The sequence below is a fragment of the Dermacentor variabilis genome, unplaced genomic scaffold (assembly GCF_050947875.1).
Source record: "Dermacentor variabilis isolate Ectoservices unplaced genomic scaffold, ASM5094787v1 scaffold_20, whole genome shotgun sequence".
In the NCBI taxonomy this organism is placed as follows: domain Eukaryota; kingdom Metazoa; phylum Arthropoda; class Arachnida; order Ixodida; family Ixodidae; genus Dermacentor; species Dermacentor variabilis.
Genome location: NW_027460368.1, coordinates 3,076,248 through 3,098,005, shown reverse-complemented (window position 1 = coordinate 3,098,005; position 21,758 = coordinate 3,076,248). Strand labels below are relative to the sequence as shown.

The 21,758-nt window shown below is 45.8% G+C and overlaps 1 non-coding gene and 1 pseudogene across 1 annotated transcript; both read right to left on the bottom strand.

The window, feature by feature from the left end:
* Positions 1-10,800: 10,800 nt before the first annotated feature.
* Positions 10,801-11,008, bottom strand: LOC142568552 (U2 spliceosomal RNA; annotated as a pseudogene).
* A 9,846-nt stretch (positions 11,009-20,854) lies between these two features.
* Positions 20,855-21,054, bottom strand: LOC142568547 (U2 spliceosomal RNA). The gene has a single exon (XR_012825456.1). It is a non-coding gene; the product is annotated as a U2 spliceosomal RNA (small nuclear RNA).
* Positions 21,055-21,758: the final 704 nt, after the last annotated feature.

Here is a 21,758-nt window from a genome sequence, read left to right as displayed (position 1 = left end):
GCCTACGTTCGCATTGCCCTGTCTTTGTCGGCGTTCCAAGCGCTTGCGTATCTCCTTTCTTTCCGCTCTCCCGTGGTGCCGGTCCCATAAGCGTGCTGCCCGCCATGACCGCGAGGCGGAAAGAAATGCGAATCGCACATGTAGCCCCGATCCCGTAAACTTGGACCATTTCACCGGAGGAACAGCCAGGTTTCAGTGGCAATTCAATCAATTTGTGTGGCCTGTGTTGTGCGCGTGACCGCTTGTGGTTTTCGAATTTCCTCACAAACATTAATAACTAATAATAATCTAATCAAATCTAATAACAGATAAATAATGTATTGCAAGCAACAATTAAACCTGCGAAAGATACCTTCTTTGTTAAATTAAACAAGGACTTGAGAGAAAACCTAAAATCGTTTTGGAAATATGTAAAAAAAAATGAAAAGAAGAATAAGCTATACCATCTTTATCTAGTAACTGCAAAACCGTGACATCAGACTATCAGAAGGCGGAACGCTTTAACCAGTACTTCAAATCCGTGCTTTCGCAGGTATCTGCTGGGAGGAGACTTCGCTTTTGAACAACGCCAATCAAGGCGATATGATGCCAGACATTGAATTTGATGTTAGTGGCGTCGATTCTTTATTACACCATTTAGATGAAACAAAAGCAACCGGACCTGATGGAATATCCCCAGTGGTCCTTAAAGAGTGCCATATGATAATTGTTTCGTATTTACCGATCATCTATAAGCTTCCCCTTGAAACAGGCCTCTTCCCTCAAGATTGGAAAACGGCAAGCGTGATACCAGTTTTTAAATCGGGCGACAGAAAACTCAGAGAAAACTATTGGCCGATTTCACTAACGTCGATATGTTGCAAAATATTCGAACACATTTTATATGGTAACATATTTGCATTGATTGACTCAAACGCTTTCTTTACACATTCCCAGCACGGATTCCAAAAAGGTTATTCCTGCCACACGCAACTAATATAATTTCAGCATTTTTTATCCAAAGCCATTGATAACAGTAGTCAGGTAGACGCGGTTTTTATTGATTTTCAAAAAGCTTTCGGTACTGTGTCCCATAAGCTCTTAGATGTAAAGCTTGCTGCATTAAATGTAAACGAAAACGTTCAAAATTGGATACGAAACTACCTAAACGGAAGAACACAGTCTGTCGTCCTAAACAACGACGCATCTTCACCAATAACTGGTTCTTCGGGCGTTCCTCAGGGAAGTGTACTGGGCCCCTTGCTGTTTTTATTCTACATAAACGACATTGTCGAACTAATTACATCACCCATAAAACGAGTAAACTCGATGACGTGCTGCTTCTGAGATCATGCTCAGTGTCTTAACTCAAGGCACTGCGAATCATCAGAGACATAGTTGCTTGCGCTAACAAGACAGGCTTCGAACGACTGGTTATTTTTCTAACAAGACCTAATAAAGAGGCAGGCGTTTCATTTAGTTCATTACAAAATTTTGGGCCATGTTGCAGCACATCATGAACCTTGCTAAGCATATTGCAACCGCCAAGATACCTCACCTTGGCAGACGTAGGGGCCGGATTGCTGCAGCAAGCTCGTTTCCACGCGCACAACGACGGAACACATAAAGCCCACAGGAACTCAGTCCATCTTACCGCCGGACGAGTTCGAGCTCTGAAAGCCAATTCCCATTTGTTGCATCCACTAGCTTATGACACGGTGGGGACTCGGAGGCAGAGCTGCAGATGGGGGACTTTGTGCCCGCATTCGGAGCGCATAAGCTTGGTTATCAGTGTGGCTTAGCGGGCTGAAGATGCGCAGAGCGCAAACAAATGTAGGACTTCAAAAGGCACTAAACGGTTGTTGAGAACAAAAGATATACGTATATGTTAGCGCTAGTAACTATGTCACAGCAAATGCGTAAACACCAACTAGCCCAACTTTCTGCATAATCTCATAATTCATAATTCACTCATTGGGAAAAATAAATACTATATTTTAATTGTTACGTTGCATAGAAATTTTTGCGCGTGAACCAAAACAGTTTTTTTTCGTTCCGGTGCAGAAACGGAAAGGAACTTTTTTCAGTTCAATGAAGCTAAAACCAGAAAGAAAGCATTCGCAGTTTCGCAGGAAAGGCGATAGCAAATTGGTAGACAGCTGTGCGAAGTAAAGGTAGTAGATTTATCAGCCGTATAAACTTGAAAATATTCGCCTAGTGAATAAACAAGCATGGTGTCAGCGCGCACAAGCAATCCTGACTACACCACTCTCGATGAGGGCGAACGCTCGCTTTAAAAACGCTAGCGTTCGCCAACACGGCAACAGCAGCAGCGAACAAGGTGACCTTCGCGCTGTATATCGCTTCAACGCAAAAGCGACGAGAATACAGCGCGCACAAAGATATGAGCCCTCTGCAGATTGCTTTCAAGATACGGCGCCCGTGATGGCGCGTGATGGCGCACGGCCATGCAAAGTACGCACTTTGTGGAGTCGAAGCCAACCACTTCACCCTGCCGTGCTGCCTCCCCGCATTCCTCCCGATCGCACGCAAGATTGAGAAGCGATCGTCAGTTCCACTTGAGGCGATCGGTCAGGACAATGCCGCCGCCGCCGCTCCCTCCCTCGCAACGCCCACGACCTTTCGCGCGACGGAAGACGGCGCGTTTGCTCTCCGCTTTCCTCCTTCGTGCGCGCCAGATTAGGCAGCGATTCTCGGCTTCCCTCGCGTGCTTTCACTCGAACATAAAGCATGCGACGCTCGGCGACAGTGTTATCGCCCTTAGACGTTTTATGGAACATGACGGCGACAGCGACAGCAAAAAATATGCAGATCCCACGCACTGTGGGAATCGATGCAAGCGAAACTTTCCGTGCTGGATTGTTTGATTGACGATAATTAGCGGCAAATGTTGAGGGCTAAAGCTTAATTTCTTCAACGTTTAGGCTAACACGAGAGCGATGAGTTGATGTTATACGTTACCTTGCGTGCACCACTTCTGTTTGTCTGCGTAGAACACAGAACACACAGGGAGAGGTGTTTGCTTAGGGCGTTGTTGTGCGACATATTTTATAACCTCTGAGAGGGTTGAGCGTTGTGATTTCCTCACATGGCACATCGCATTGTGACAGAAGTATTAAACTTGAATTGGATTATGGGGCTGTATGTACCAAAACCACACTTGGATAATGAGACAAGCCGTAGTGGCGGATTCCGGATTAATTTTGACACCGTGATATTCTTTCACGTGTCCCAAAATCTAAGTGGACATGCCTTTTCTGTTTCGCACCCGTCGAAATCCGGCTGCCGTGATTGGGATCATTTCCACGACTTCGAGCAATGCCATAGCCACAAAGCTAATGCGGCGGGCACAGATTTAACGGTCGACCGCTTCCGTAGTGTCACCTGGACCCTGCGGTGCACTTTAATTAATGCGGCTCTGCTTCTGCACGCCCTGCGTAATTTGTCCGCTTGACATATTTGCATGGCGCTTATTTTTCAGAAATAGCAGCAACGTACAGTACCGTACCTTGAAGTTAAGCTTATCCTGTTTACTCGCAACCGCTGCCGCATAGTAGTGGAGTTTCCTTGTCTCAACACGTAACTTCCCCCCTCTCTTATATGGGAACTTCCTCTTCTCCTCCCTCTCCTTGTTCCCCTCTTCTTCTCCTCTCTACAGTTCTATCTGCGTCCCCTCTGGCCTCTCACCTTAGTATAAAGGGAAGCACCACAGTTTATTCTGAGGGGAATCACGGATGATTACAGCTGTCAAGCGGCTAATCTGGCGACGGCCAGGGAGCTCAAAAGGGCATTGTGCACATTCGACGCAGTAGGGTGAAAACGAGTTTCTCCCGTCGCCTTTCCTCTCTTGCTCGTGCCTGTCACCTAGAAACACTCTCTGAACCACCCCCCGACGTGATGTGCGCGACAGCAGCCCACAGCAGCAGCAGTAGTGGGAAAGTCGAAGGAAGAGGTTAAGAAAGCTTCGCTTTGAAATGCGCCTGGAGTGTCCATATAAATGCCATCCCTATAAAACATTTCCTTCCGACATCCTGCTTGAGCGCGATCGAGGACGGCAGGCTTGTTCCCGCTTTCCTGTCTTGCATGCGCGAGATTGAGCCTCAATCACCGGCTCACCGTCGCACACTTTCACTCGCACATACAGTATACTGTGCGCGGCGACGATTTTATCGCCCTTGGACTTAACACAGAACCTCACGGCGATGCTTGAGGCGACGGCAGAAGTTCACCTAGAGTGTCCATATAATTGGTAGTGCAATAAAATGCGAAATAATAAGACGTTTCGTCTCCCTCACGCGAGCCTTGTTCACAATAAAACTCCTTTTATCTCATTTTTCTGATCGGCGTCCAACCTCCAACTACATACAATGCTTCCACCTGAGAAGACTGGTTTCCTAGTTTTATGCACACATGGTAATGAAGCTGCCATAAAAGCCCAAACGTCTTGCAATGACGGCTTGTGGATGCATGGTAGTGCCATCTACATTTTGCGGGGCCATCTTCTCGGTAGCAAAAACGTCTGTCATTCGAGGCTTCTTCCGCGAAGTCGTCTACTGCGCCAGCTCAAATCACAACGCATATACAGAGTACACAATGGTACAAATGAAGCGTATGAGGGAGAATATTCGCCTCAAGATCGCGTCACAGTCTGACCTGAACACAGCCATGGGTGTTTATAGCCCTCATAACGGCACGTATTACACTGGAGAGCATTGAGAGTTTCCACGAATTCGAAGCAATGGGCCAACCCAGAGATGTAACTAAGTACCATATGCATGTGTCCTTAGTACCAACACACATCTGTTATTTCGTAGTAAAGAAAAAAATAACATTAACTTGAAATAATTCACAAAAACCGCACTTTAATTTGAACTAACACAGCCCGCGTGCTACCTATAGTTTCTTTTCTTGTACTGGAGACGTAGCTAAAGGATCATATTTAGCCAAAAGGCAGGTAAAAATAAACTTACTGATCAAATCTGATAATGTTACTACTACATATAATACCGTATTTTTTTAAGGCTATGGATAACATAGTTTTGACGAAATTCCAGTGTTAAATACGGTACTACGATCTCGGCATATCTCAGCCCGCTTCGCCAGTAGGAAACTTCAGAAAGCCTGCGGAGTTCGTACTCGCAATTATTCGCGAATGGAAGCAAACAACCTCTGAATTCACATTTTCCATTCCAATGACATTGTCTGTACTTTTTCAAATGTTTCCATTTGTCAAATGTGAGATGCATAATTTTCATCAACTAATGTTTAGCGCCGTAAGATGTAGTCGTGCTTTATTCACACGACTACAATGAATGCCTCTGCTCAGTGCTACATTTCCGCCTCGCCTTCGCCACCGCGTGAATTGACCTTGGAGTTGCCGTCATACTCTTCATTTTATTCTCATGGTGACGTCTCACGCTAGAGGAAGCCACTGCAACTTCGCAGTTGTAAAAGGAGACCCCATCCGAAACAGCCACATGCCCAAAGGCAGTGGCTGTTTCGGATGGGATCTAATGAAAGAGCTTTACGAATCGTATATATAACCATCTGTTACAGTACCACACTTGTCCCATGAGCAGGCTGTTCTCCTCTACGCAATTATACAATAAAACAGCAAGCGGTACCTAAATATCCTCACTGCAACAAACAACTATCTTTAGGAGCATAAGTACTTTATCTAAAACAATCATTATTCGCCGTCTTTATCGAGTTTGGCGGATCTACTTGCTTCGAGTCCCGTCGAGTGAACTGGGCCGACCTCGGCGATAGTATAGCAGTACAGTGAGCCAATCCTCGAGATATTGTAATAAAAATTGCGCCAATCATGAATATGGTGCAATGAGAACAGGGTTGACCCGGGAGAGAGTGTTATCTGCGGGAGTCACGTGACCCTTGTGGCACGTGCGGTGGGGCTCCGCCTATACAGGGTGGATCGCGTAACTGGAACCAAGGATTTAAGAAGTGTTTAACCAAACCGAATGAAACCAAAGACATGATTTGTCGTCACGTGGCTCTCCTTAAGGTGTTTTTTTAAATTGCGCTTAATTAGTTATTTACTTTATATCAATTATGCAATTTTAACGCGATAGCGTTAAGGAGCTCGTGTCGCAGAAAAGCCGGTGTCGTCGGCGTCGGTGTCCGCGGCGTTGGCCGTGAGCGATAAATCACGGCAGGCACTTCATAAATAAAAAGCAACTTCCAAGATGGGCTGGGTGGGAATCGAACCAGGGTCTCCGGAGTGTGAGACGGAGACGCTACCACTCAGCCACGAGTTCAATGCTTCCAAGCGGTACAAACGCGCCTCTAGTGAATGCGGTGTTGCCTTCGAAACGAGCCGTGGAAAGTTATACTGCGGTGTATACCGGTAATTATGAACATGTAACTTACAGAAGTCGCAATTACACGAGTAGCGAAGTGCGTTTCCGCTGCATTTCTTCTGGGCTTTCCGCACACGCAGAGCCATCTTGCGGCAAACATAGAAGACCCCCTGCTCTCCGTGTACGGCGCTGCTCGACAGATGGCGCGCCACGCGCGCATTGGAGCTGTACGAGGACCGGTGCGAGGCGGGTCGCGGCATGGACTGTCTCTCCCCTGACAACGCTTCGCCTTGCTCCCTCAGCAGAATCATGCGGCCTTCCTTTCTTTAGATCACTATCTGTCTATCTTTCGGCCCGTGCCGATCACGACGTTTGGCTGGCGTGCATCATTTCCCCCTCCGAGATACCGAGTTCTTTGGTTCGTTCCGCTTGCTCAGGCGCACGTTTCGTTGCTGCGCCGAACGCTGCGTTGCTCGACCATATGGCTCGACGCTCACCGCGTCCGATGCGGGGCGCTTCGTAAGTGATGGCTGCCCTGTAGCCCATTGTCTTACACCCCTTGGCGGGTCGACAGGAACGCTGTCGCGTTCCACTCTTGAAGGCGAAGCTTAAGCGTCCTCCAATTTTTTAATATTCACATTAGGGCCAAGTGCGTTCCCTTACGCTGTAGAGGGCATTCGAAAACCACCAATCTAATTTTTTGTGGCAACGTGCACGCAGCGTGGCCATTTTTTTTTTCGGCGTTTTAGAAAAGCCCGCGAAATATGAAGTAAAACCACGTGACTGCGCTCATGGGCTGTCGTATTGCAGAGCTCTCAACCGCGCTTCGTACAAAAGAACTGTAGGCGCGGACCGTGGCTAAGCGAGCGGCCGCGGCCCTAGGCATCGGCTTGACATTGCGTGAGCGTCTTTGACGATGGCACACGGATAGGAAGCACCATCGTCCCTGATAAGCGGTAGGTCGACGCACGGCTTATATTTACATATTTCAATCGAATTTATTTGAAACCTTAAAAGATAGCGTCGCCAAACGTTGAATCAGACAAGTGCGTCAGATCTGCTTAACCAATTATTTTTATCGCAAGAGTGCTTGAAGATTGCTATTGCCCCTACGCCGTGGGTCGTCCTGGCACTGCACTCGCGCCCGAAGAGAAGTGACTTTAAAGAACTGGAAAAAAATTCCCGCCGGAGACATTTCTATGCTAATACCGACCTTAGTACGATTACCATTGAAGCAATGTGGCGACAAACTGCATTGCCACCGCCGGGACCCGTCATGTTTGATGCGGGCATACAGCCTGCCTGCTCTCTCGTGCTTCCTTCGGAGCGGACTGCGCCATCTAGCTGCGCGGCCGCGAATCTGTGCGTGGCGCATGTGTAAATACAGACCAGAATTTCCAGTGCCTGCAGGCGGCCATTATGTTTATTTTTATGGTGATGATGATGGTGGAAGGGCTGCGGGAATGGCGTTGGTGGCAGCGGCCCACACCGCGTTTGCGGTTGTCGGTCGCCAGCGATGGCTGGTTACGAAAGCGCTGCTGCCGTCTTAGCCTCTGTGAATGCCCGTAAAGGCTCACTCGAACTTGAACGACCGGACACCGATTTAGGTCTGCCGACTATCGGCGACAGCGTTTTTTTTTACCTTCGTGTCCGTGCCTCTGTCACACTGTACCGACGCCGAGATCTCCGACGACCGTCGGCAAATTGTCGGCGTCGGTACAGTGTTATAGAGGGGCCGATATGAAGGGAAAAAAACGCTGTCGCCGACAGTGTCGGGTCAGCGTAGTGTGAGTGATCCTATAGCGTTCTTCACTAGTGCGATCACATTTCACAACACAAAAATGTACCACGGAGATCATTTAGGGAGAACAGTGTACAGCACCATCTACTATAAAGGATCTTCAGCATCGTCTGCTTCACTGCTATTGCAACATCGTGCAGTTGGCCAATCTTTCTCGGAGAAAGCGTCGTAACTATACACGTATTTTTGAGGGTTTTAGGTACAGTATGAAAGATAGAAGACGACATTTAGTACGCTGTACTTTGTTTCTTTGTAAGTCGAGTGTGAGATTTCTGCCACATGTCGTATCCAAAACACAGTTTTGTGCATAGATTGACCTCCATGTGCTTTCCCTTTGGAAAGTGAACAACGGTGCCCCCTTTTAGTAACACAGTCACTACAACGGGCCAAGCGGGTTTGAACTGGGGACCTTTCGATATGCAGTCTAATGCTCTACCACTGAGCTATGATGCTCCCCCCCCCCTTTTTTTTTAACAGAATGACACACAAAGATAAAAACAAGTTCGATTACATGGATCAACGTGGCAAGCTAAAATTCCTTGAACTTCGCTAATTCCTCCAGAACACACAACAAGTTATCTAGCCCTGCCTCTTCGCGATATATCTTACCTATGAAAACGATGCTTTAAACAAAATTTTCTCGTGTTGAGCACACGTTGACATCAGCATGTGTTACCGCCATCCATGTCTTCCAAAGACCGTGGAGGCCTTAGGCAGGAAACGTATACCCTGTGCTGTTATCAGCAGTTGATTTATAAGAGCTCTTTGCAAGACGTTCCAATAAAATATTGAATCCCAGTACTCAATAAAGGCGTACTCGATTATCACCGTTTCGTTGCAAAGAACACAGTTTGTCGTCCAGGGCACAAATATTCCTTTGTGGGCAATCCATGTCTCGACCGGAAGGGTAAATGTATGCAAATTAAAGCAAAATGACTTTGCATTTGGTCTCAGTAGCATCCTTTTAACTATCTTTAGTACATCTTGTCCTGGACCTTCATTGTATATCATTGTGTACAAAGGCACTAGCAACATATCTTCAATTAAATCCTTGTAAAATGTATTTCTTTTTACTGTGCTCAGGCGCTGCAGTGAAAACTGAACTTTTAGTATTCGAAAGGGATAGACCACCTCCCGCAAGTAGCGTTTAACCCCATAATTTAGAGGTTATGCACTAGACACAATAAATTCAGTCAAAGCACCTTTCAAACAGACCTGGAGCATCATAGACAAAAATAAATCACTTTGGCCCCGCAAGAAGAAAAAACGCGAAACAATCTGTCGTAAGAACAAATGCGGCAATCCAAGGCCACCATCTCGAACAGGACGAAACAAGTTAGTTCGGCTGACCCTTTCCCCAAGTGGATCAGATAAAAACGGCAAACACTTTCTGCATTTTCTGTAAATTCGCACGAGTCATCGACAAACCTTGGAGGACATACCATACTTTGGCAATTAGAAATTAACTACAAACAGTTGCCTTTGCAAACATTGATAAATTACCACCTTGCCACCTTCCAGTTTCCTCTTTTACATGTGACGTCTCGTCCTCCCAGTATTACGCGCTACTATAGAAGTGCTCCAAAGGCACAACCAAATGTTTCCAAGGGGGCATGGTTCATTGTAGATTTCCAAAGGCTTGCTGTGTGACGTTCTAGCTTCCTTGCCAAAAGCCGATGCTCTTGTCCCTATTTATCTTGCAGCCGGGTTGCCTGCAATATCTAATAGCATCGCTTATTGACTCTTGTACAATTTCGTGATCTGTACAAAAGATTGCCACATCATCAGCACATGCAAACGCTTTAACATGCGACGATTCAAGATTATAACCATGAAAATTATTTCATTCCTTTTTAGAGGCGAATAGAAAGGCTCTATATAAATTGCAGAGGAGGGACAATGGACAACGTTGCCTAATTGATGATCAAAGCCTAATACTGTCAGTTAGATTCTTATTCACCACAATGTTTACAATGCAGTCATTGCATACCATCTTTAAGCTATCGACTATCGCAGTACCTATGTTTACAGGTTCAAGAATACTAAGAAGAGCTTCGTGCGACACACGTTCAAATGCCTTTGCCCCCCCCCCCCCCCCTAAGTCGTGCTCCAACATATCTACCCGACTGCCGAAAATGCCATAGCACCCGAGAATACTACGGCCTACTTGCACATTTGTACAGACAGAGCGTCCTTTTATGTCTCATGTTTGGTGTGGTCCAACAAGAAATTTGATGACGCTGTGCAATCGTTTTGCCAACACTTTCGTATAAATTTTGTAGTCGGGGTTTGTGAGCGTTATCAGATGATGCGCCCCCGCAGATAGCTGCTTAGCGTGGTCGTCAGTTTTAGCAACCAGCACCACGTGAGCAGCAGGGAAAGAAAGTGGCATTTCTTTCGTTTCGTACGCTTCCGTCATGACTGCATGCTAAATGGGTGCCACTTCATCAACGTAAGCTTTGTAGAACGCGGCACCAATGCCGTCTGGCCTAGCTGTTTTCCTCAACGTTAGTTCTGTTATTGCACAAAACAGCCAAGCTGTATATGGCTAGATTCTCAAAAAAAAAAAAAATTGCGTGCGTCTATCGAGCCGAGTAGATCGAGAATCTCCCCCCATAGGTGGGCTGATCCCGTAGATAGAGTAATACCAGGCCGATACGCAGCGGAGCTGAAGCAGGCTTTAAGCACTCCCCTTTCCCTTCCCCTAGTGCAAGGTAGCAAACCGGAGGTTTTAACTCTGGTTAACCTCCCTGACTTTCTCTCATTTGCATCTCTCTCTCTCTCTCTCTCTCTCTGCAAAAATAAGTTTAATACCTTAGGTCTAAATACAACCCGTATTAGATATTAAACTGATAAGAACAGATACTACACTTTGACCCGCGTCGACCATGCCTACGTTCGCATTGCCCTCTCTTGGTCGGCGTTCCAAGCGCTTGCGTATCTCCTTTCCGCTCTCCCGTGGTGCCAGTCCCATGAGCGTGCTGCCCGCCAGGACCGCGAGGCGGAAAGAAATGCGAACCGTCCGTGTAGCCCCGATCCAGTAAACTTGGACCATTTCACCGGAGGAACAGCCAGGTTTCAGTGGCAATTCAATCAATTTGTGTGGCCTGTGTTGTGCGCGTGACCGCTTGTGGTTTTCGAATTTCCTCACAAACATTAATAACTAATAATAATCTAATGAAATCTAATAACAGATAAATAATCTATTGCAAGCAACAATTAAATCTGCGGAAGATACCTTCTTTGTTAAATTAAACAAGGACTTGAGAGAAAACCTAAAATCGTTTTGGAAATATGTAAAAAAAAACCGAAAAGAAGAATAACCTATACCATATTTATCTAGTAACTGCAAAACCGTGACATCAGACTATCAGAAGGCGGAATGCTTTAACCAGTACTTCAAATCCGTGCTTTCGCAGGTATCTCCTGGGAGCAGACTTCGCTTTTGAACAACGCCAATCAGGGCGATATGATGCCAGACATTGAATTTGATGTTAGTGGCGTCGATTCTTTATTACACCACTTAGATGAAACAAAAGCAATCGGACCTGATAGAATATCCCCAGTGGTCCTTAAAGAGTGCCATATGATAATTGTTTCGTATTTACCGATCATCTATAAGCTTCCCCTTGAAACAGGCCTCATCCCTCAAGATTGGAAAACGGCAAGCGTGATACCAGTTTTTAAATCGGGCGACAGAAAACTCACAGAAAACTATAGGCCGATTTCACTAACGTCGATATGTTGCAAAATATTCGAACACATTTTATATGGTAACATATTTGCATTGATTGACTCAAACGCTTTCTTTACACATTCCCAGCACGGATTCCAAAAAGGTTATTCCTGCAACACGCAACTAATATAAGTTCAGCATTTTTTATCCAAAGCCATTGATAACAGTAGTCAGGTAGAAGCGGTTTTTATTGATTCTCAAAAAGCTTTCGGTACTGTGTCCCATGCTCTTAGATGTAAAGCTTGCTGCATTAAATGTAAACGAAAACGTTCAAAATTGGATACGAAACTACCTAAACGGAAGAACACAGTCTGTCGTCCTAAACAACGCCGCATCTTCACAAATAACTGGTTCTTCGGGCGTTCCTCAGGGAAGTGTACTGGGCCCCTTGCTGTTCTTATTCTACATAAACGACATTGTCAAACTAATTACATCACCCATAAAACGGGTAAACTCGATGACGTGCTGCTTCTGAGATCATGCTCAGTGTCTTAACTCAAGGCACTGCGAATCATCAGAGACATAGTTGCTTGCGCTAACAAGACTAACGGAAAACAAGTTGGGACAGGACACAGCGCTAGTTCCGAAATAAACCTACTTTGTTCGTCAGGCTTCGAACGACTGGTTATTTTTCTAACAAGACCTAATAAAGAGGCACGCGTTTCATTTAGTTCATTACAAAATTTTGGGACATGTTGTAGCACATCATGAACCTTGCTAAGCATATTGCAACCTCCAAGATACCTCACCTTGGCAGACGTAGGGGCCGGATTGCTGCAGCAAGCTCGTTTCCACGCGCACAACGACGGAACACATAAAGCCCACAGGAACTCAGTCCATCTTACCGCCGGATGAGTTCGAGCTCTGAAAGCCAATTCCCATTTGTTGCATCCACTAGCTTACGACACGGTGGGGACTCGGAGGCAGAGCTGCAGATGGGGGACTTTGTGCCCGCATTCGGAGCGCATAAGCTTTGTTATCAGTGTGGCATAGCGGGCTGAAGATGCGCAGGGCGCAAACAAATGTAGGACTTCAAAAGGCACTAAACGGTTGTTGAGCACAAAAGATATATCTGTTAGCGCTAGTAACTATGTCACAGCAAATGCGTAAACACCAACTAGCCCAACTTTCTGCATAATCTCATAATTCATAATTCACTGATTGGGAAAAATAAATACTATATTTTAATTGTTACGTTGCATAGAAAATTTTTGCGCGTGAACCAAAACCGTTTTTTTTTTCGTTCCGGTGCAGAAACGGAAAGGAACTTTTCTCAGTTCAATGAAGCTAAAACCAGAAAGAAAGCATTCGCAGTTTCGCAGGAAAGGCGATAGCAAATTGGTAGACAGTTGTGCGAAGTAAAGGTAGTAGATTTATCACCCGTATAAACTTGAAAATATTCGTCTAGTGAATGAAAAAGCATGGTGTCAGCGCGCACAAGCAATCCTGACTACACCACTCTCGATGAGGGCGAACGCTCGCTTTAAAAACGCTAGCGTTCGCCAACACGGCAACAGCAGCAGCGAACAAAGTGACCTTCGTGCTGTATATCGCTTCAGCGCAAAAGTGACGAGAATACAGCGCGCACAAAGATATGAGCCCTCTGCAGATTGCTTTAAAGATACGGCGCCTGTGATGGCGCGCGATGGCGCACGGCCATGCAAAGTACGCACTTGGTGGAGTCGAAGCCAACCACTTCACCCTGCCGTGCTGCCTCCCCGCATTCCTCCCGATCGCACGCAAGATTGAGAAGCGATCATCAGTTCCACTTGAGGCGATCGGTCAGGACAATGCCGCCGCCGCCGCTCCCTCCCTCCCTCGCAACGCCCACGACCTTTCGCGCGACGGAAGACGGCGCGTTTGCTCTCCGCTTTCCTCCTTCGTGCGCGCCAGAGTAGGCAGCGATTATCGGCTTCCCTCGCGTGCTTTCACTCGTACATAAAGCATACGACGCTCGGCGACAGTGTTATCGCCCTTAGACGTTTTATGGAACATGACGGCGACAGCGACAGCAAAAAATATGCAGATCCCACGCACTGTGGGAATCGATGCAAGCGAAACTCTCCGTGCTGGATGGTTTGATTGACGATAATTAGCGGCAAATGTTGAGGGCTAAAGCTTAATTTCTTCAACGTTTAGGCTAACACGAGAGTGATGAGTAGATGTTATACGTTACCTTGCGTGCATTGCACCACTTCTGTTTGTCTGCGTAGTACACAGACCACACAGGGAGAGGTGTTTGCTTAGGGCGTTGTGCGACATAATTTATAACCTCTGAGAGGGTTGAGCGTTGTCATTTCCTCACATGGCACATCGCATTGTGGCAGAAGTATTAAACTTGAATTGGATTATGGGGCTGTATGTACCAAAACCACACTTGGATAATGAGACAAGCCGTAGTGGCGGATTCCGGATTAATTTTGATACCGTGATATTCTTTCACGTGTCCCAAAATCTAAGTGGACGTGCCTTTTCTGTTTCGCACCCGTCGAAATCCGGCTGCCGTGATTGGGATCAAATCCACGACTTCTAGCAATGCCATAGCCACAAAGCTAATGCGGCGGGCCCAGATTTGACGGTCGACCGCTTCCGTAGTGTCACCTGGACCCTGCGGTGCACTTTAATTAATGCGGCTCTGCTTCTGCACGAACTGCGTAAATTGTCCGCTTGCTAGATTTGCATCGCGCTTATTTTTCAGAAATAGCAGCAACGTACAGTACCGTACCTTGAACTTAAGTTTATCCTGTTTACTCGCAACCGCTGCCGCATAATAGTGGAGTTTCCTTGCCTCATCACGTCACCTCCCCCCTCTCTTATAAGGGAACTTCCTATTCTCCTCCCTCTCCTTGTTCCCCTCTTCTTCTCCTCTCTACAGTTATATCTGCGTCCCATCTGGCCTCTCACGTTAGTATAAATGCAAGCACCACAGTTTATTCTGAGGGGAATCACGGATGATTACAGCTGTCAAGCGGCTAATCTGGTGACGGCCAGGGATCGAGCTCCAGAGGCCATTGTGCACATTCGACGCAGTAGGGTGAAAACGAGTTTCTCCCGTCGCCTTTCCTCTCTTGCTCGTGCCTGTCATCTAGATACACGCTCAGAACCACCCCCCGACGTGGTGTGCGCGACAGCAGCCCACAGCAGCAGCAGTAGTGGGAAAGACGAAGGAAGAGGTAAAGAAAGCTTCGCTTTAAAATGCGCCTGGAGTGTCCATATAGATGCTATCCCTATAAAACATTTCCTTCCGACATCCTGCTTGAGCGCGATCGAGGACGGCAGGCTGGTTCCCGCTTTCCTGTCTTGCGTGCGCGAGATTGAGCCTCAATCGCCGGCTCACCGTCGCACGCATGCACTCGCACACACAGTATACTGCGCGCGGCGACGATTTTATCGCCCTTGGACTTAACACAGAACCTCACGGCGATGCTGAAGGCGACGGCAGAAGTTCACCTAGAGTGTCCATATAATTGCTAGTGCAATAAAATGCGAAATAATACGACGTTTCGTCTCCCTCACGCGAGCCTTGTTCACAATAAAACTCCTTTCATCTCATTTTTCTGATCGGCGTCCAACCTCCAACTACATACAATGCCTCCACCTGAGAAGACTAGTTTCCTAGTTTTATGCACACATGGTAATGAAGCTGCCATAAAAGCCCAAACGTCTTGCAATGACGCCTTGTGGATGCATGGTAGTGCCATCTACGTTTTGCGGGGCCAACTTCTCGGTAGCAAAAACGTTTGTCGTTCCAGGCTTCTTCCGCGAAGTCGTCTACTGCGCCAGCTCACATCACAACGCATATACATAGTACACAATGGTACAAATGAAGGGTATGAGGGAGAATATTCGCCTCAAGATCGCGTCACAGTCTGACCTGAACACAGCCATGTGTGTTTATAGCCCTCATAACGGCACGTATTACACTGGAGAGCCTTGAGAGTTTGCACGAATTCGAAGCAATAGGCCAACCCAGAGATGTAACTAAGTACCATATGCATGTGTCCTTAGTACCAACACACATCTGTTATTTCGTAGTAAAGAAAAAAATAACATTAAATTGAAATAATTCACAAAAACCGGACTTTAATTTGAACACAGCCCGCAGCTACCTATAGTTTCTTTTCTTGTACTGGAGACGTAGCTAAAATATTATATTTAGCCAGAAGGCAGGTAAAAAATAAACTTACTGATCAAATCTGATAAAGTTACTACTACATATAATACGGCATTTTTTTTCTAAGGCTATGGATAACATAGTTTTGACGAAATTCCAGTGTTAAATACGGTACTACCATCTCGGCATATCTCAGCACGCTTCGCCAGTAGGAAACTTCAGAAAGCCTGCGGAGTTCGTACTCGCAATTATTCGCGAATGGAAGCAAACAACCTGTGAATTCACATTTTCCATTCCAATGACATTGTCTGTACTTTTTGAAATGTTTCCATTTGTCAAATGTGAGATGCATAATTTTCATCAACTAATGCTTAGCGCCGTGAAATGTGGTCGCGCTTAATCACACGACTACAATGAATGCCGCTGCTCAGTGCTACATTTCCGCCTCGCCTCCGCCACCTCGTGAATTGACCTTGGAGTTTCCGTCATACTCTTCATTTTATTCTCATGGTGACGTCGCACGCTAGAGGGCGCCACTGCAACTTCGCGGTTGTAAAAGGAGACCCCATCCGAAACAGCCACATGCCCAAAGGCAGTGGCTGTTTCGGATGGGATCTAATGAAAGAGCTTTACGAATCGTATATATAACCATCTGTTACAGTACCACACTTGTCCCATGAGCAGGCTGTTCTCCTCTACGCAATTATACAATAAAACAGCAAGCGGTACCTAAATATCCTCACTGCAACAAACAATCATCTTTAGGAGCATAAGTACTTTATCTAAGCAAATCATTATTTGCCGTCTTTATCGAGTTTGGCGGATCTACTTGCTTCGAGTCCCGTCGAGTGAACTGGGCCCACCTCGGCGATAGTGTAGCAGTACTGTGAGCCAATCCTCGAGATATTGTAATAAAAATTGCCCCCATCATGAATATGGTGCAATGAGAACAGGGTTGACCCTGGAGAGAGTGTCATCTGCGGGAGTCACGTGACCCTTGTGGTGCGGTGGGGCTCCGCCTATACAGGGTGGATCGCGCAACTGGAACCAAGGATTTAAGAAGTGTTTAACCGAGCTGAATGAAACCGAAGACATGATTTGTCGTCACGTGGCTCTCTTTAGGGTGTTTTTATATTGCGCTTAATTAGTTAATTACTTAATATGAATTATGCATTGTTTAATCTTCCCTTTAGGGCCAAGTGCGTTCCCTTACGTTGTAGATGGCATTCGAAAACCACCAATCTAATTTTTTGTGGCAACGTGCACGCAGCGTGGCCATTTTTCTTTTTTCGGCGTTTAAGAAAGCCGTGAAATATGAAGTAAAACCACGTGACTGCGCTCATGCGCTGTCGTATTGCAGCGCTGTCAACCGCGCTTCGTACAAAAGAACTGTACGCGCGGACCGTGGCTAAGCGAGCGGCCGCGGCCCTAGGCATCGGCTTGATATTGCGTGAGCGTCTTTGACGATTGCACATGGATAGGAAGCACCGTCATCCATGATAAGCGATAGGTCGACGAACAACTTTATATATATATATATATATATATATATATATATATATATATATATATATTCATCAAATTTAATTGAAACGTATGCAGATAGCATCGCGGAACGTTGAACCAGAGAAGTGCGTCACGCCGAGATCTCCGCCGACCGTCGGCAAATTGTCGGCGTCGGTACAGTGTTATAGAGGGGCCGATATGAAGGGAAAAAACGCTGTCGCCGACAGTGTCGGGTCATCGTAGTGTTAGTGATCCTATAGGGTGTCTTCATTAGTGCGATCACATTTCAGAACACAAAATTGTACCATGGATATCATTTAGGGAGAACAGTCTACAGCACCATCTACTATAAAGGAGCTTCAGCATCGTCTGCTTCACTGTTGTTGCAACATCGTGCAGTTGGCCAATCTTTCTCTGCGAAAGCTTCGTAACTATACACGTATATTTGAGGGCTTTAGGTACAATATGAAAGATAGAAGACAACATTTAGTACGCTGTACTTTGTTTCTGCGTAAGTAGAGTGTGAGATTTCTGCCAGATGTCGTATCCAAAACGCAGTTTTGTGTAGATAGACCTCCATGTGCTTTCCCTTTGGAAAGTGAACAACGGTGCCCCGTTTTAGTAATACAATCACTACAACGGGGCAAGCGGGTTTGAACTGGGGACCTTTCGATATGCAGTCTAATGTTCTACCACTGAGCTATGATGCTCCCCCCCCCCTTTATTTTTTAACAGAATGACACACAAAGATAAAAACAAGTTCGATTACATGGATCAACGTGGCAAGCTAAAATTCCTTGAACTTCGCTAATTCCTCTAGAACACACAACAAGTTATGTAGTCCTGCCTCTTCGCGATATATCTTACCTATGAAAACGATGCTTTAAACAAAATTGTCTCGTGTTGAGCACACGTTGACATCAGCATGTGTTACCGCCATCCGTGTCTTCCAAAGACCGTGGAGGCCTACCGGCAGGAAACGTATACCCTGTGCTGTTATCAGCAGTTGCTTTATAAGAGCTCTTTGCAAGGCGTTCCAATAAAATATTGAATCCCGGCACTCAATAAAGGCGTACTCGATTGTCACCGGTTTCTAACAAAGAACACAGTTTGTCGTCCAGGGCACAAATATTCCTTTGTGGGCAACCAATGTTTTGACCGGTACGGTAAATGTATGCAACCTAAAGAAAAATGACTTTGCATTTGGTCTCAGTAGCATCCTTTTAACTATCTTTAGTACATCTTGTCCTGGACCTCCATTGTATATCATTCTGTACAAAGGCACTGGCAACATAACTTCAATTAAATCCTTGTAAAATGTCTTTCTTGTTACTGTGCTCAGGCGCTGCAGTGAAAACTGAGCTTTTAGTATTCGAAAGGGATAGACTACCTCCCGCAAGTAGCGTTTAACCCCATAATTTAGAGGTTATGCACTAGACACAATAAATTCAGTCAAAGCATCTTTCAAGCACACCTGGAACATCATACACAAAAATAAATCACCTTGGTCCCGTAAGAAGACACAACGAGAAACAATCTGTCATAAGAACAAATGCGGCAATCCAAGGCCATCATCTCGAACAGGACGAAACAAATTAGTTCGGCTGACCCTTTTCTAAGTGGATCAGATAAAAACGGCAAACACTTTGTGCATTTTCTGTAAATTCGCACGAGTCATCGACGAAAATTGGAGGACATACCATACTTTGGCGATTAGAAATTAACTACAAACAGTTGCCTTTGCAAACATTGATAAATTACCACCTTGCCACCTTCCAGTTTTCTCTTTTACACGTGACGTCTCGTCCTCCCAGTATTACGTGCTACAATAGTAATGCTCCAGAGGCACACCCTAATGTTTCCAAGGGGGCATGGTTCATTGTAGATTTCCAATGGCTTGCGGTGTGACGTTCCAGCTTCCTAGCCAAAAGCCGATGCTCCTGTCCCTATTTATCTTGCAGCCGGTTTGCCTGCAATTGTGTAGCATCGCTTATCGACTCTTGTACAATTTCGTGATCTGTACAAAAGATTGCCACATCATCAGCACATGCAAAAGCTTTAACATGCGACGATTCAAGATTATAACCATTAAAATTATTTTGTTAATAATTAATTATGGGGTTTTACGTGCCAAATCCACTTCCTGATTATGAGGCACGCCGTAGTGGAGGACTCCAGAAATTTCGACCTCCTCGGGTTCTTTAACGTGCTCCTAAATCTAAGTACACGGGTGTTTTCGCATTTCGGCCCCTTCGAAATGCGGCCGCCGTGGTCGGGATTCGATACCGCGACCTCGTGCTCAGCCGCCTGACACCATAGCCACTGAGCAACCACGGCAGGTCATTTCATTCCTTTTTTTAGAGGTGAATAGAAAGGCTCTCTATCTTGCCGCCGGTTTGCCTGAAATATCTAATAACATCGCTTATCGACTCTTGTACAATTTAGTGATCTGTACAAAAGATTGCCACATCCTCAGCACATGCAAACGCTTTAACATGCGACGATTCAAGATAATAACCATTAAAATTATTTCATTCCTTTTTAGAGGTGAATAGAAAGGCTCTATATAAATTGCAGAGAGGGGACAATGGACAACGTTGCCTAATTGATGATCAAAGCCTAATACTATCAGTTAGATTCTTATTCACCCCAATGTTTACAATGCAGCCATTGCATACCATCTTTAAGCAATCGACTATCGCAATACCTATCGCAATACCAATACCTATGTTTACATGTTCAAGAATACTGAAAAGAGCTTCATGCGACACACGTTCAAATGCCTTTGCCCCCCCCCCCCCCTACGTCATGCTCCAACACAGCTACCCGACTGCTGAAAATGCCATAGCACCCGAGAATACTACGGCCTACTTGCACATTTGTACAGATAGAGCGTCCTTTTATGTCTCATGCTTGGTGTGGTACAACAAGAAATTTGATGACGCTGTGCAGTCGTTTTGCTAACACTTTCGTATAAATGTTGTAGTCGGTATTTGTGAGCGTTATTAGACGATACGCCCCCGCAGATAGCAGCTTAGCATGGTCGTCAGTTTTAGGAACCAGCACGACGTGAGCAGCAGGGAAAAAAAGTGGCATTTCTTTCGTTTCGTACGCTTCCGTGATGACTGCATGCTAAATGGGTGCCACTTCATCAACGTAAGCTTTGTAGAACGCGGCACCAAGGCCGTCTGGCCTAGGTGTTTTCCTCAACGTTAGTTCTATTATCGCACAATACTGCCAAGCTGTATATGGCTAGATTCTGAAAAAAAATTGCGTGCGTCTATCGAGCTGTGTAGATCGAGAATTTCCCCCCATAGGTGGGCTGATACCGTAGATAGAGTAATACCAGGCCGATACGCGGCGGCGCTGAAGTAGACTTTGAGCACTCCCCTTTCCCTTCCCCTAGTGCAGGGTAGCAAACCGGATGTTTTAACTCTGGTTAACCTCCATTCCTTTCTCTAATTTGCATCTCTCTCTCTCTCTCTGCAAAAATAAGTTTAATATCTTAGGTCTAAATATAACCCGTACTAGATATTAAGCTGATAAGAACAGATACTACACTTCGACCCGCGTCGACCATGCCTACGTTCGCATTGCCCTCTCTTTGTCGGCGTTCCAAGCGCTTGCGTATCTCCTTTCTTTCCGCTCTCCCGTTAGTACCGGTCCCGTAAGCGTGCTGCCCGCCAAAACCGCGAGGCGGAAAGAAATGCGAACCGTCCATGTAGCCCCGATCCCGTAAACTTGGACCATTTCACCGGAGGAACAGCCAGGTTTCAGTGGCAATTCAATCAATTTGTGTGGCCTGTGTTGTGCGCGTGACGGCTTGCGGTTTTCGAATTTCCTCACAAACATTACTAACTAATAATAATCTAAGCTAATCTAATAAGAGATAAATAATCTATTGAAAGCAACACTTAAATCTGCGAAAGATACCTTCTTTGTTAATTTAAACAAGGACTTGAGAGAAAACCAAAAATCGTTTTCGAAATATGTAAAGCAATACCGAAAAGAAGACATACCTCATCACCATCAGCCTAGTTACGCCCACTGCAGGGCAAAGGCCTCTCCCATACTTCTCCAACTACCCCGGTCATGTACTAATTGTGCCCATGTTGTCCCTGCAAACGTCTTAATGTCATCCGCCCACCTAACTTTCTGCCGCCCACTGCTACGCTTCCCTTCCCTTGGAATCCAGTTCGTAACCCTTAATGACCATCCGTTATCTTCCCTCCTCATTACATGTCCGGCCGATGCCCATTTCTTTTTCTTGATTTCAACTAAGAT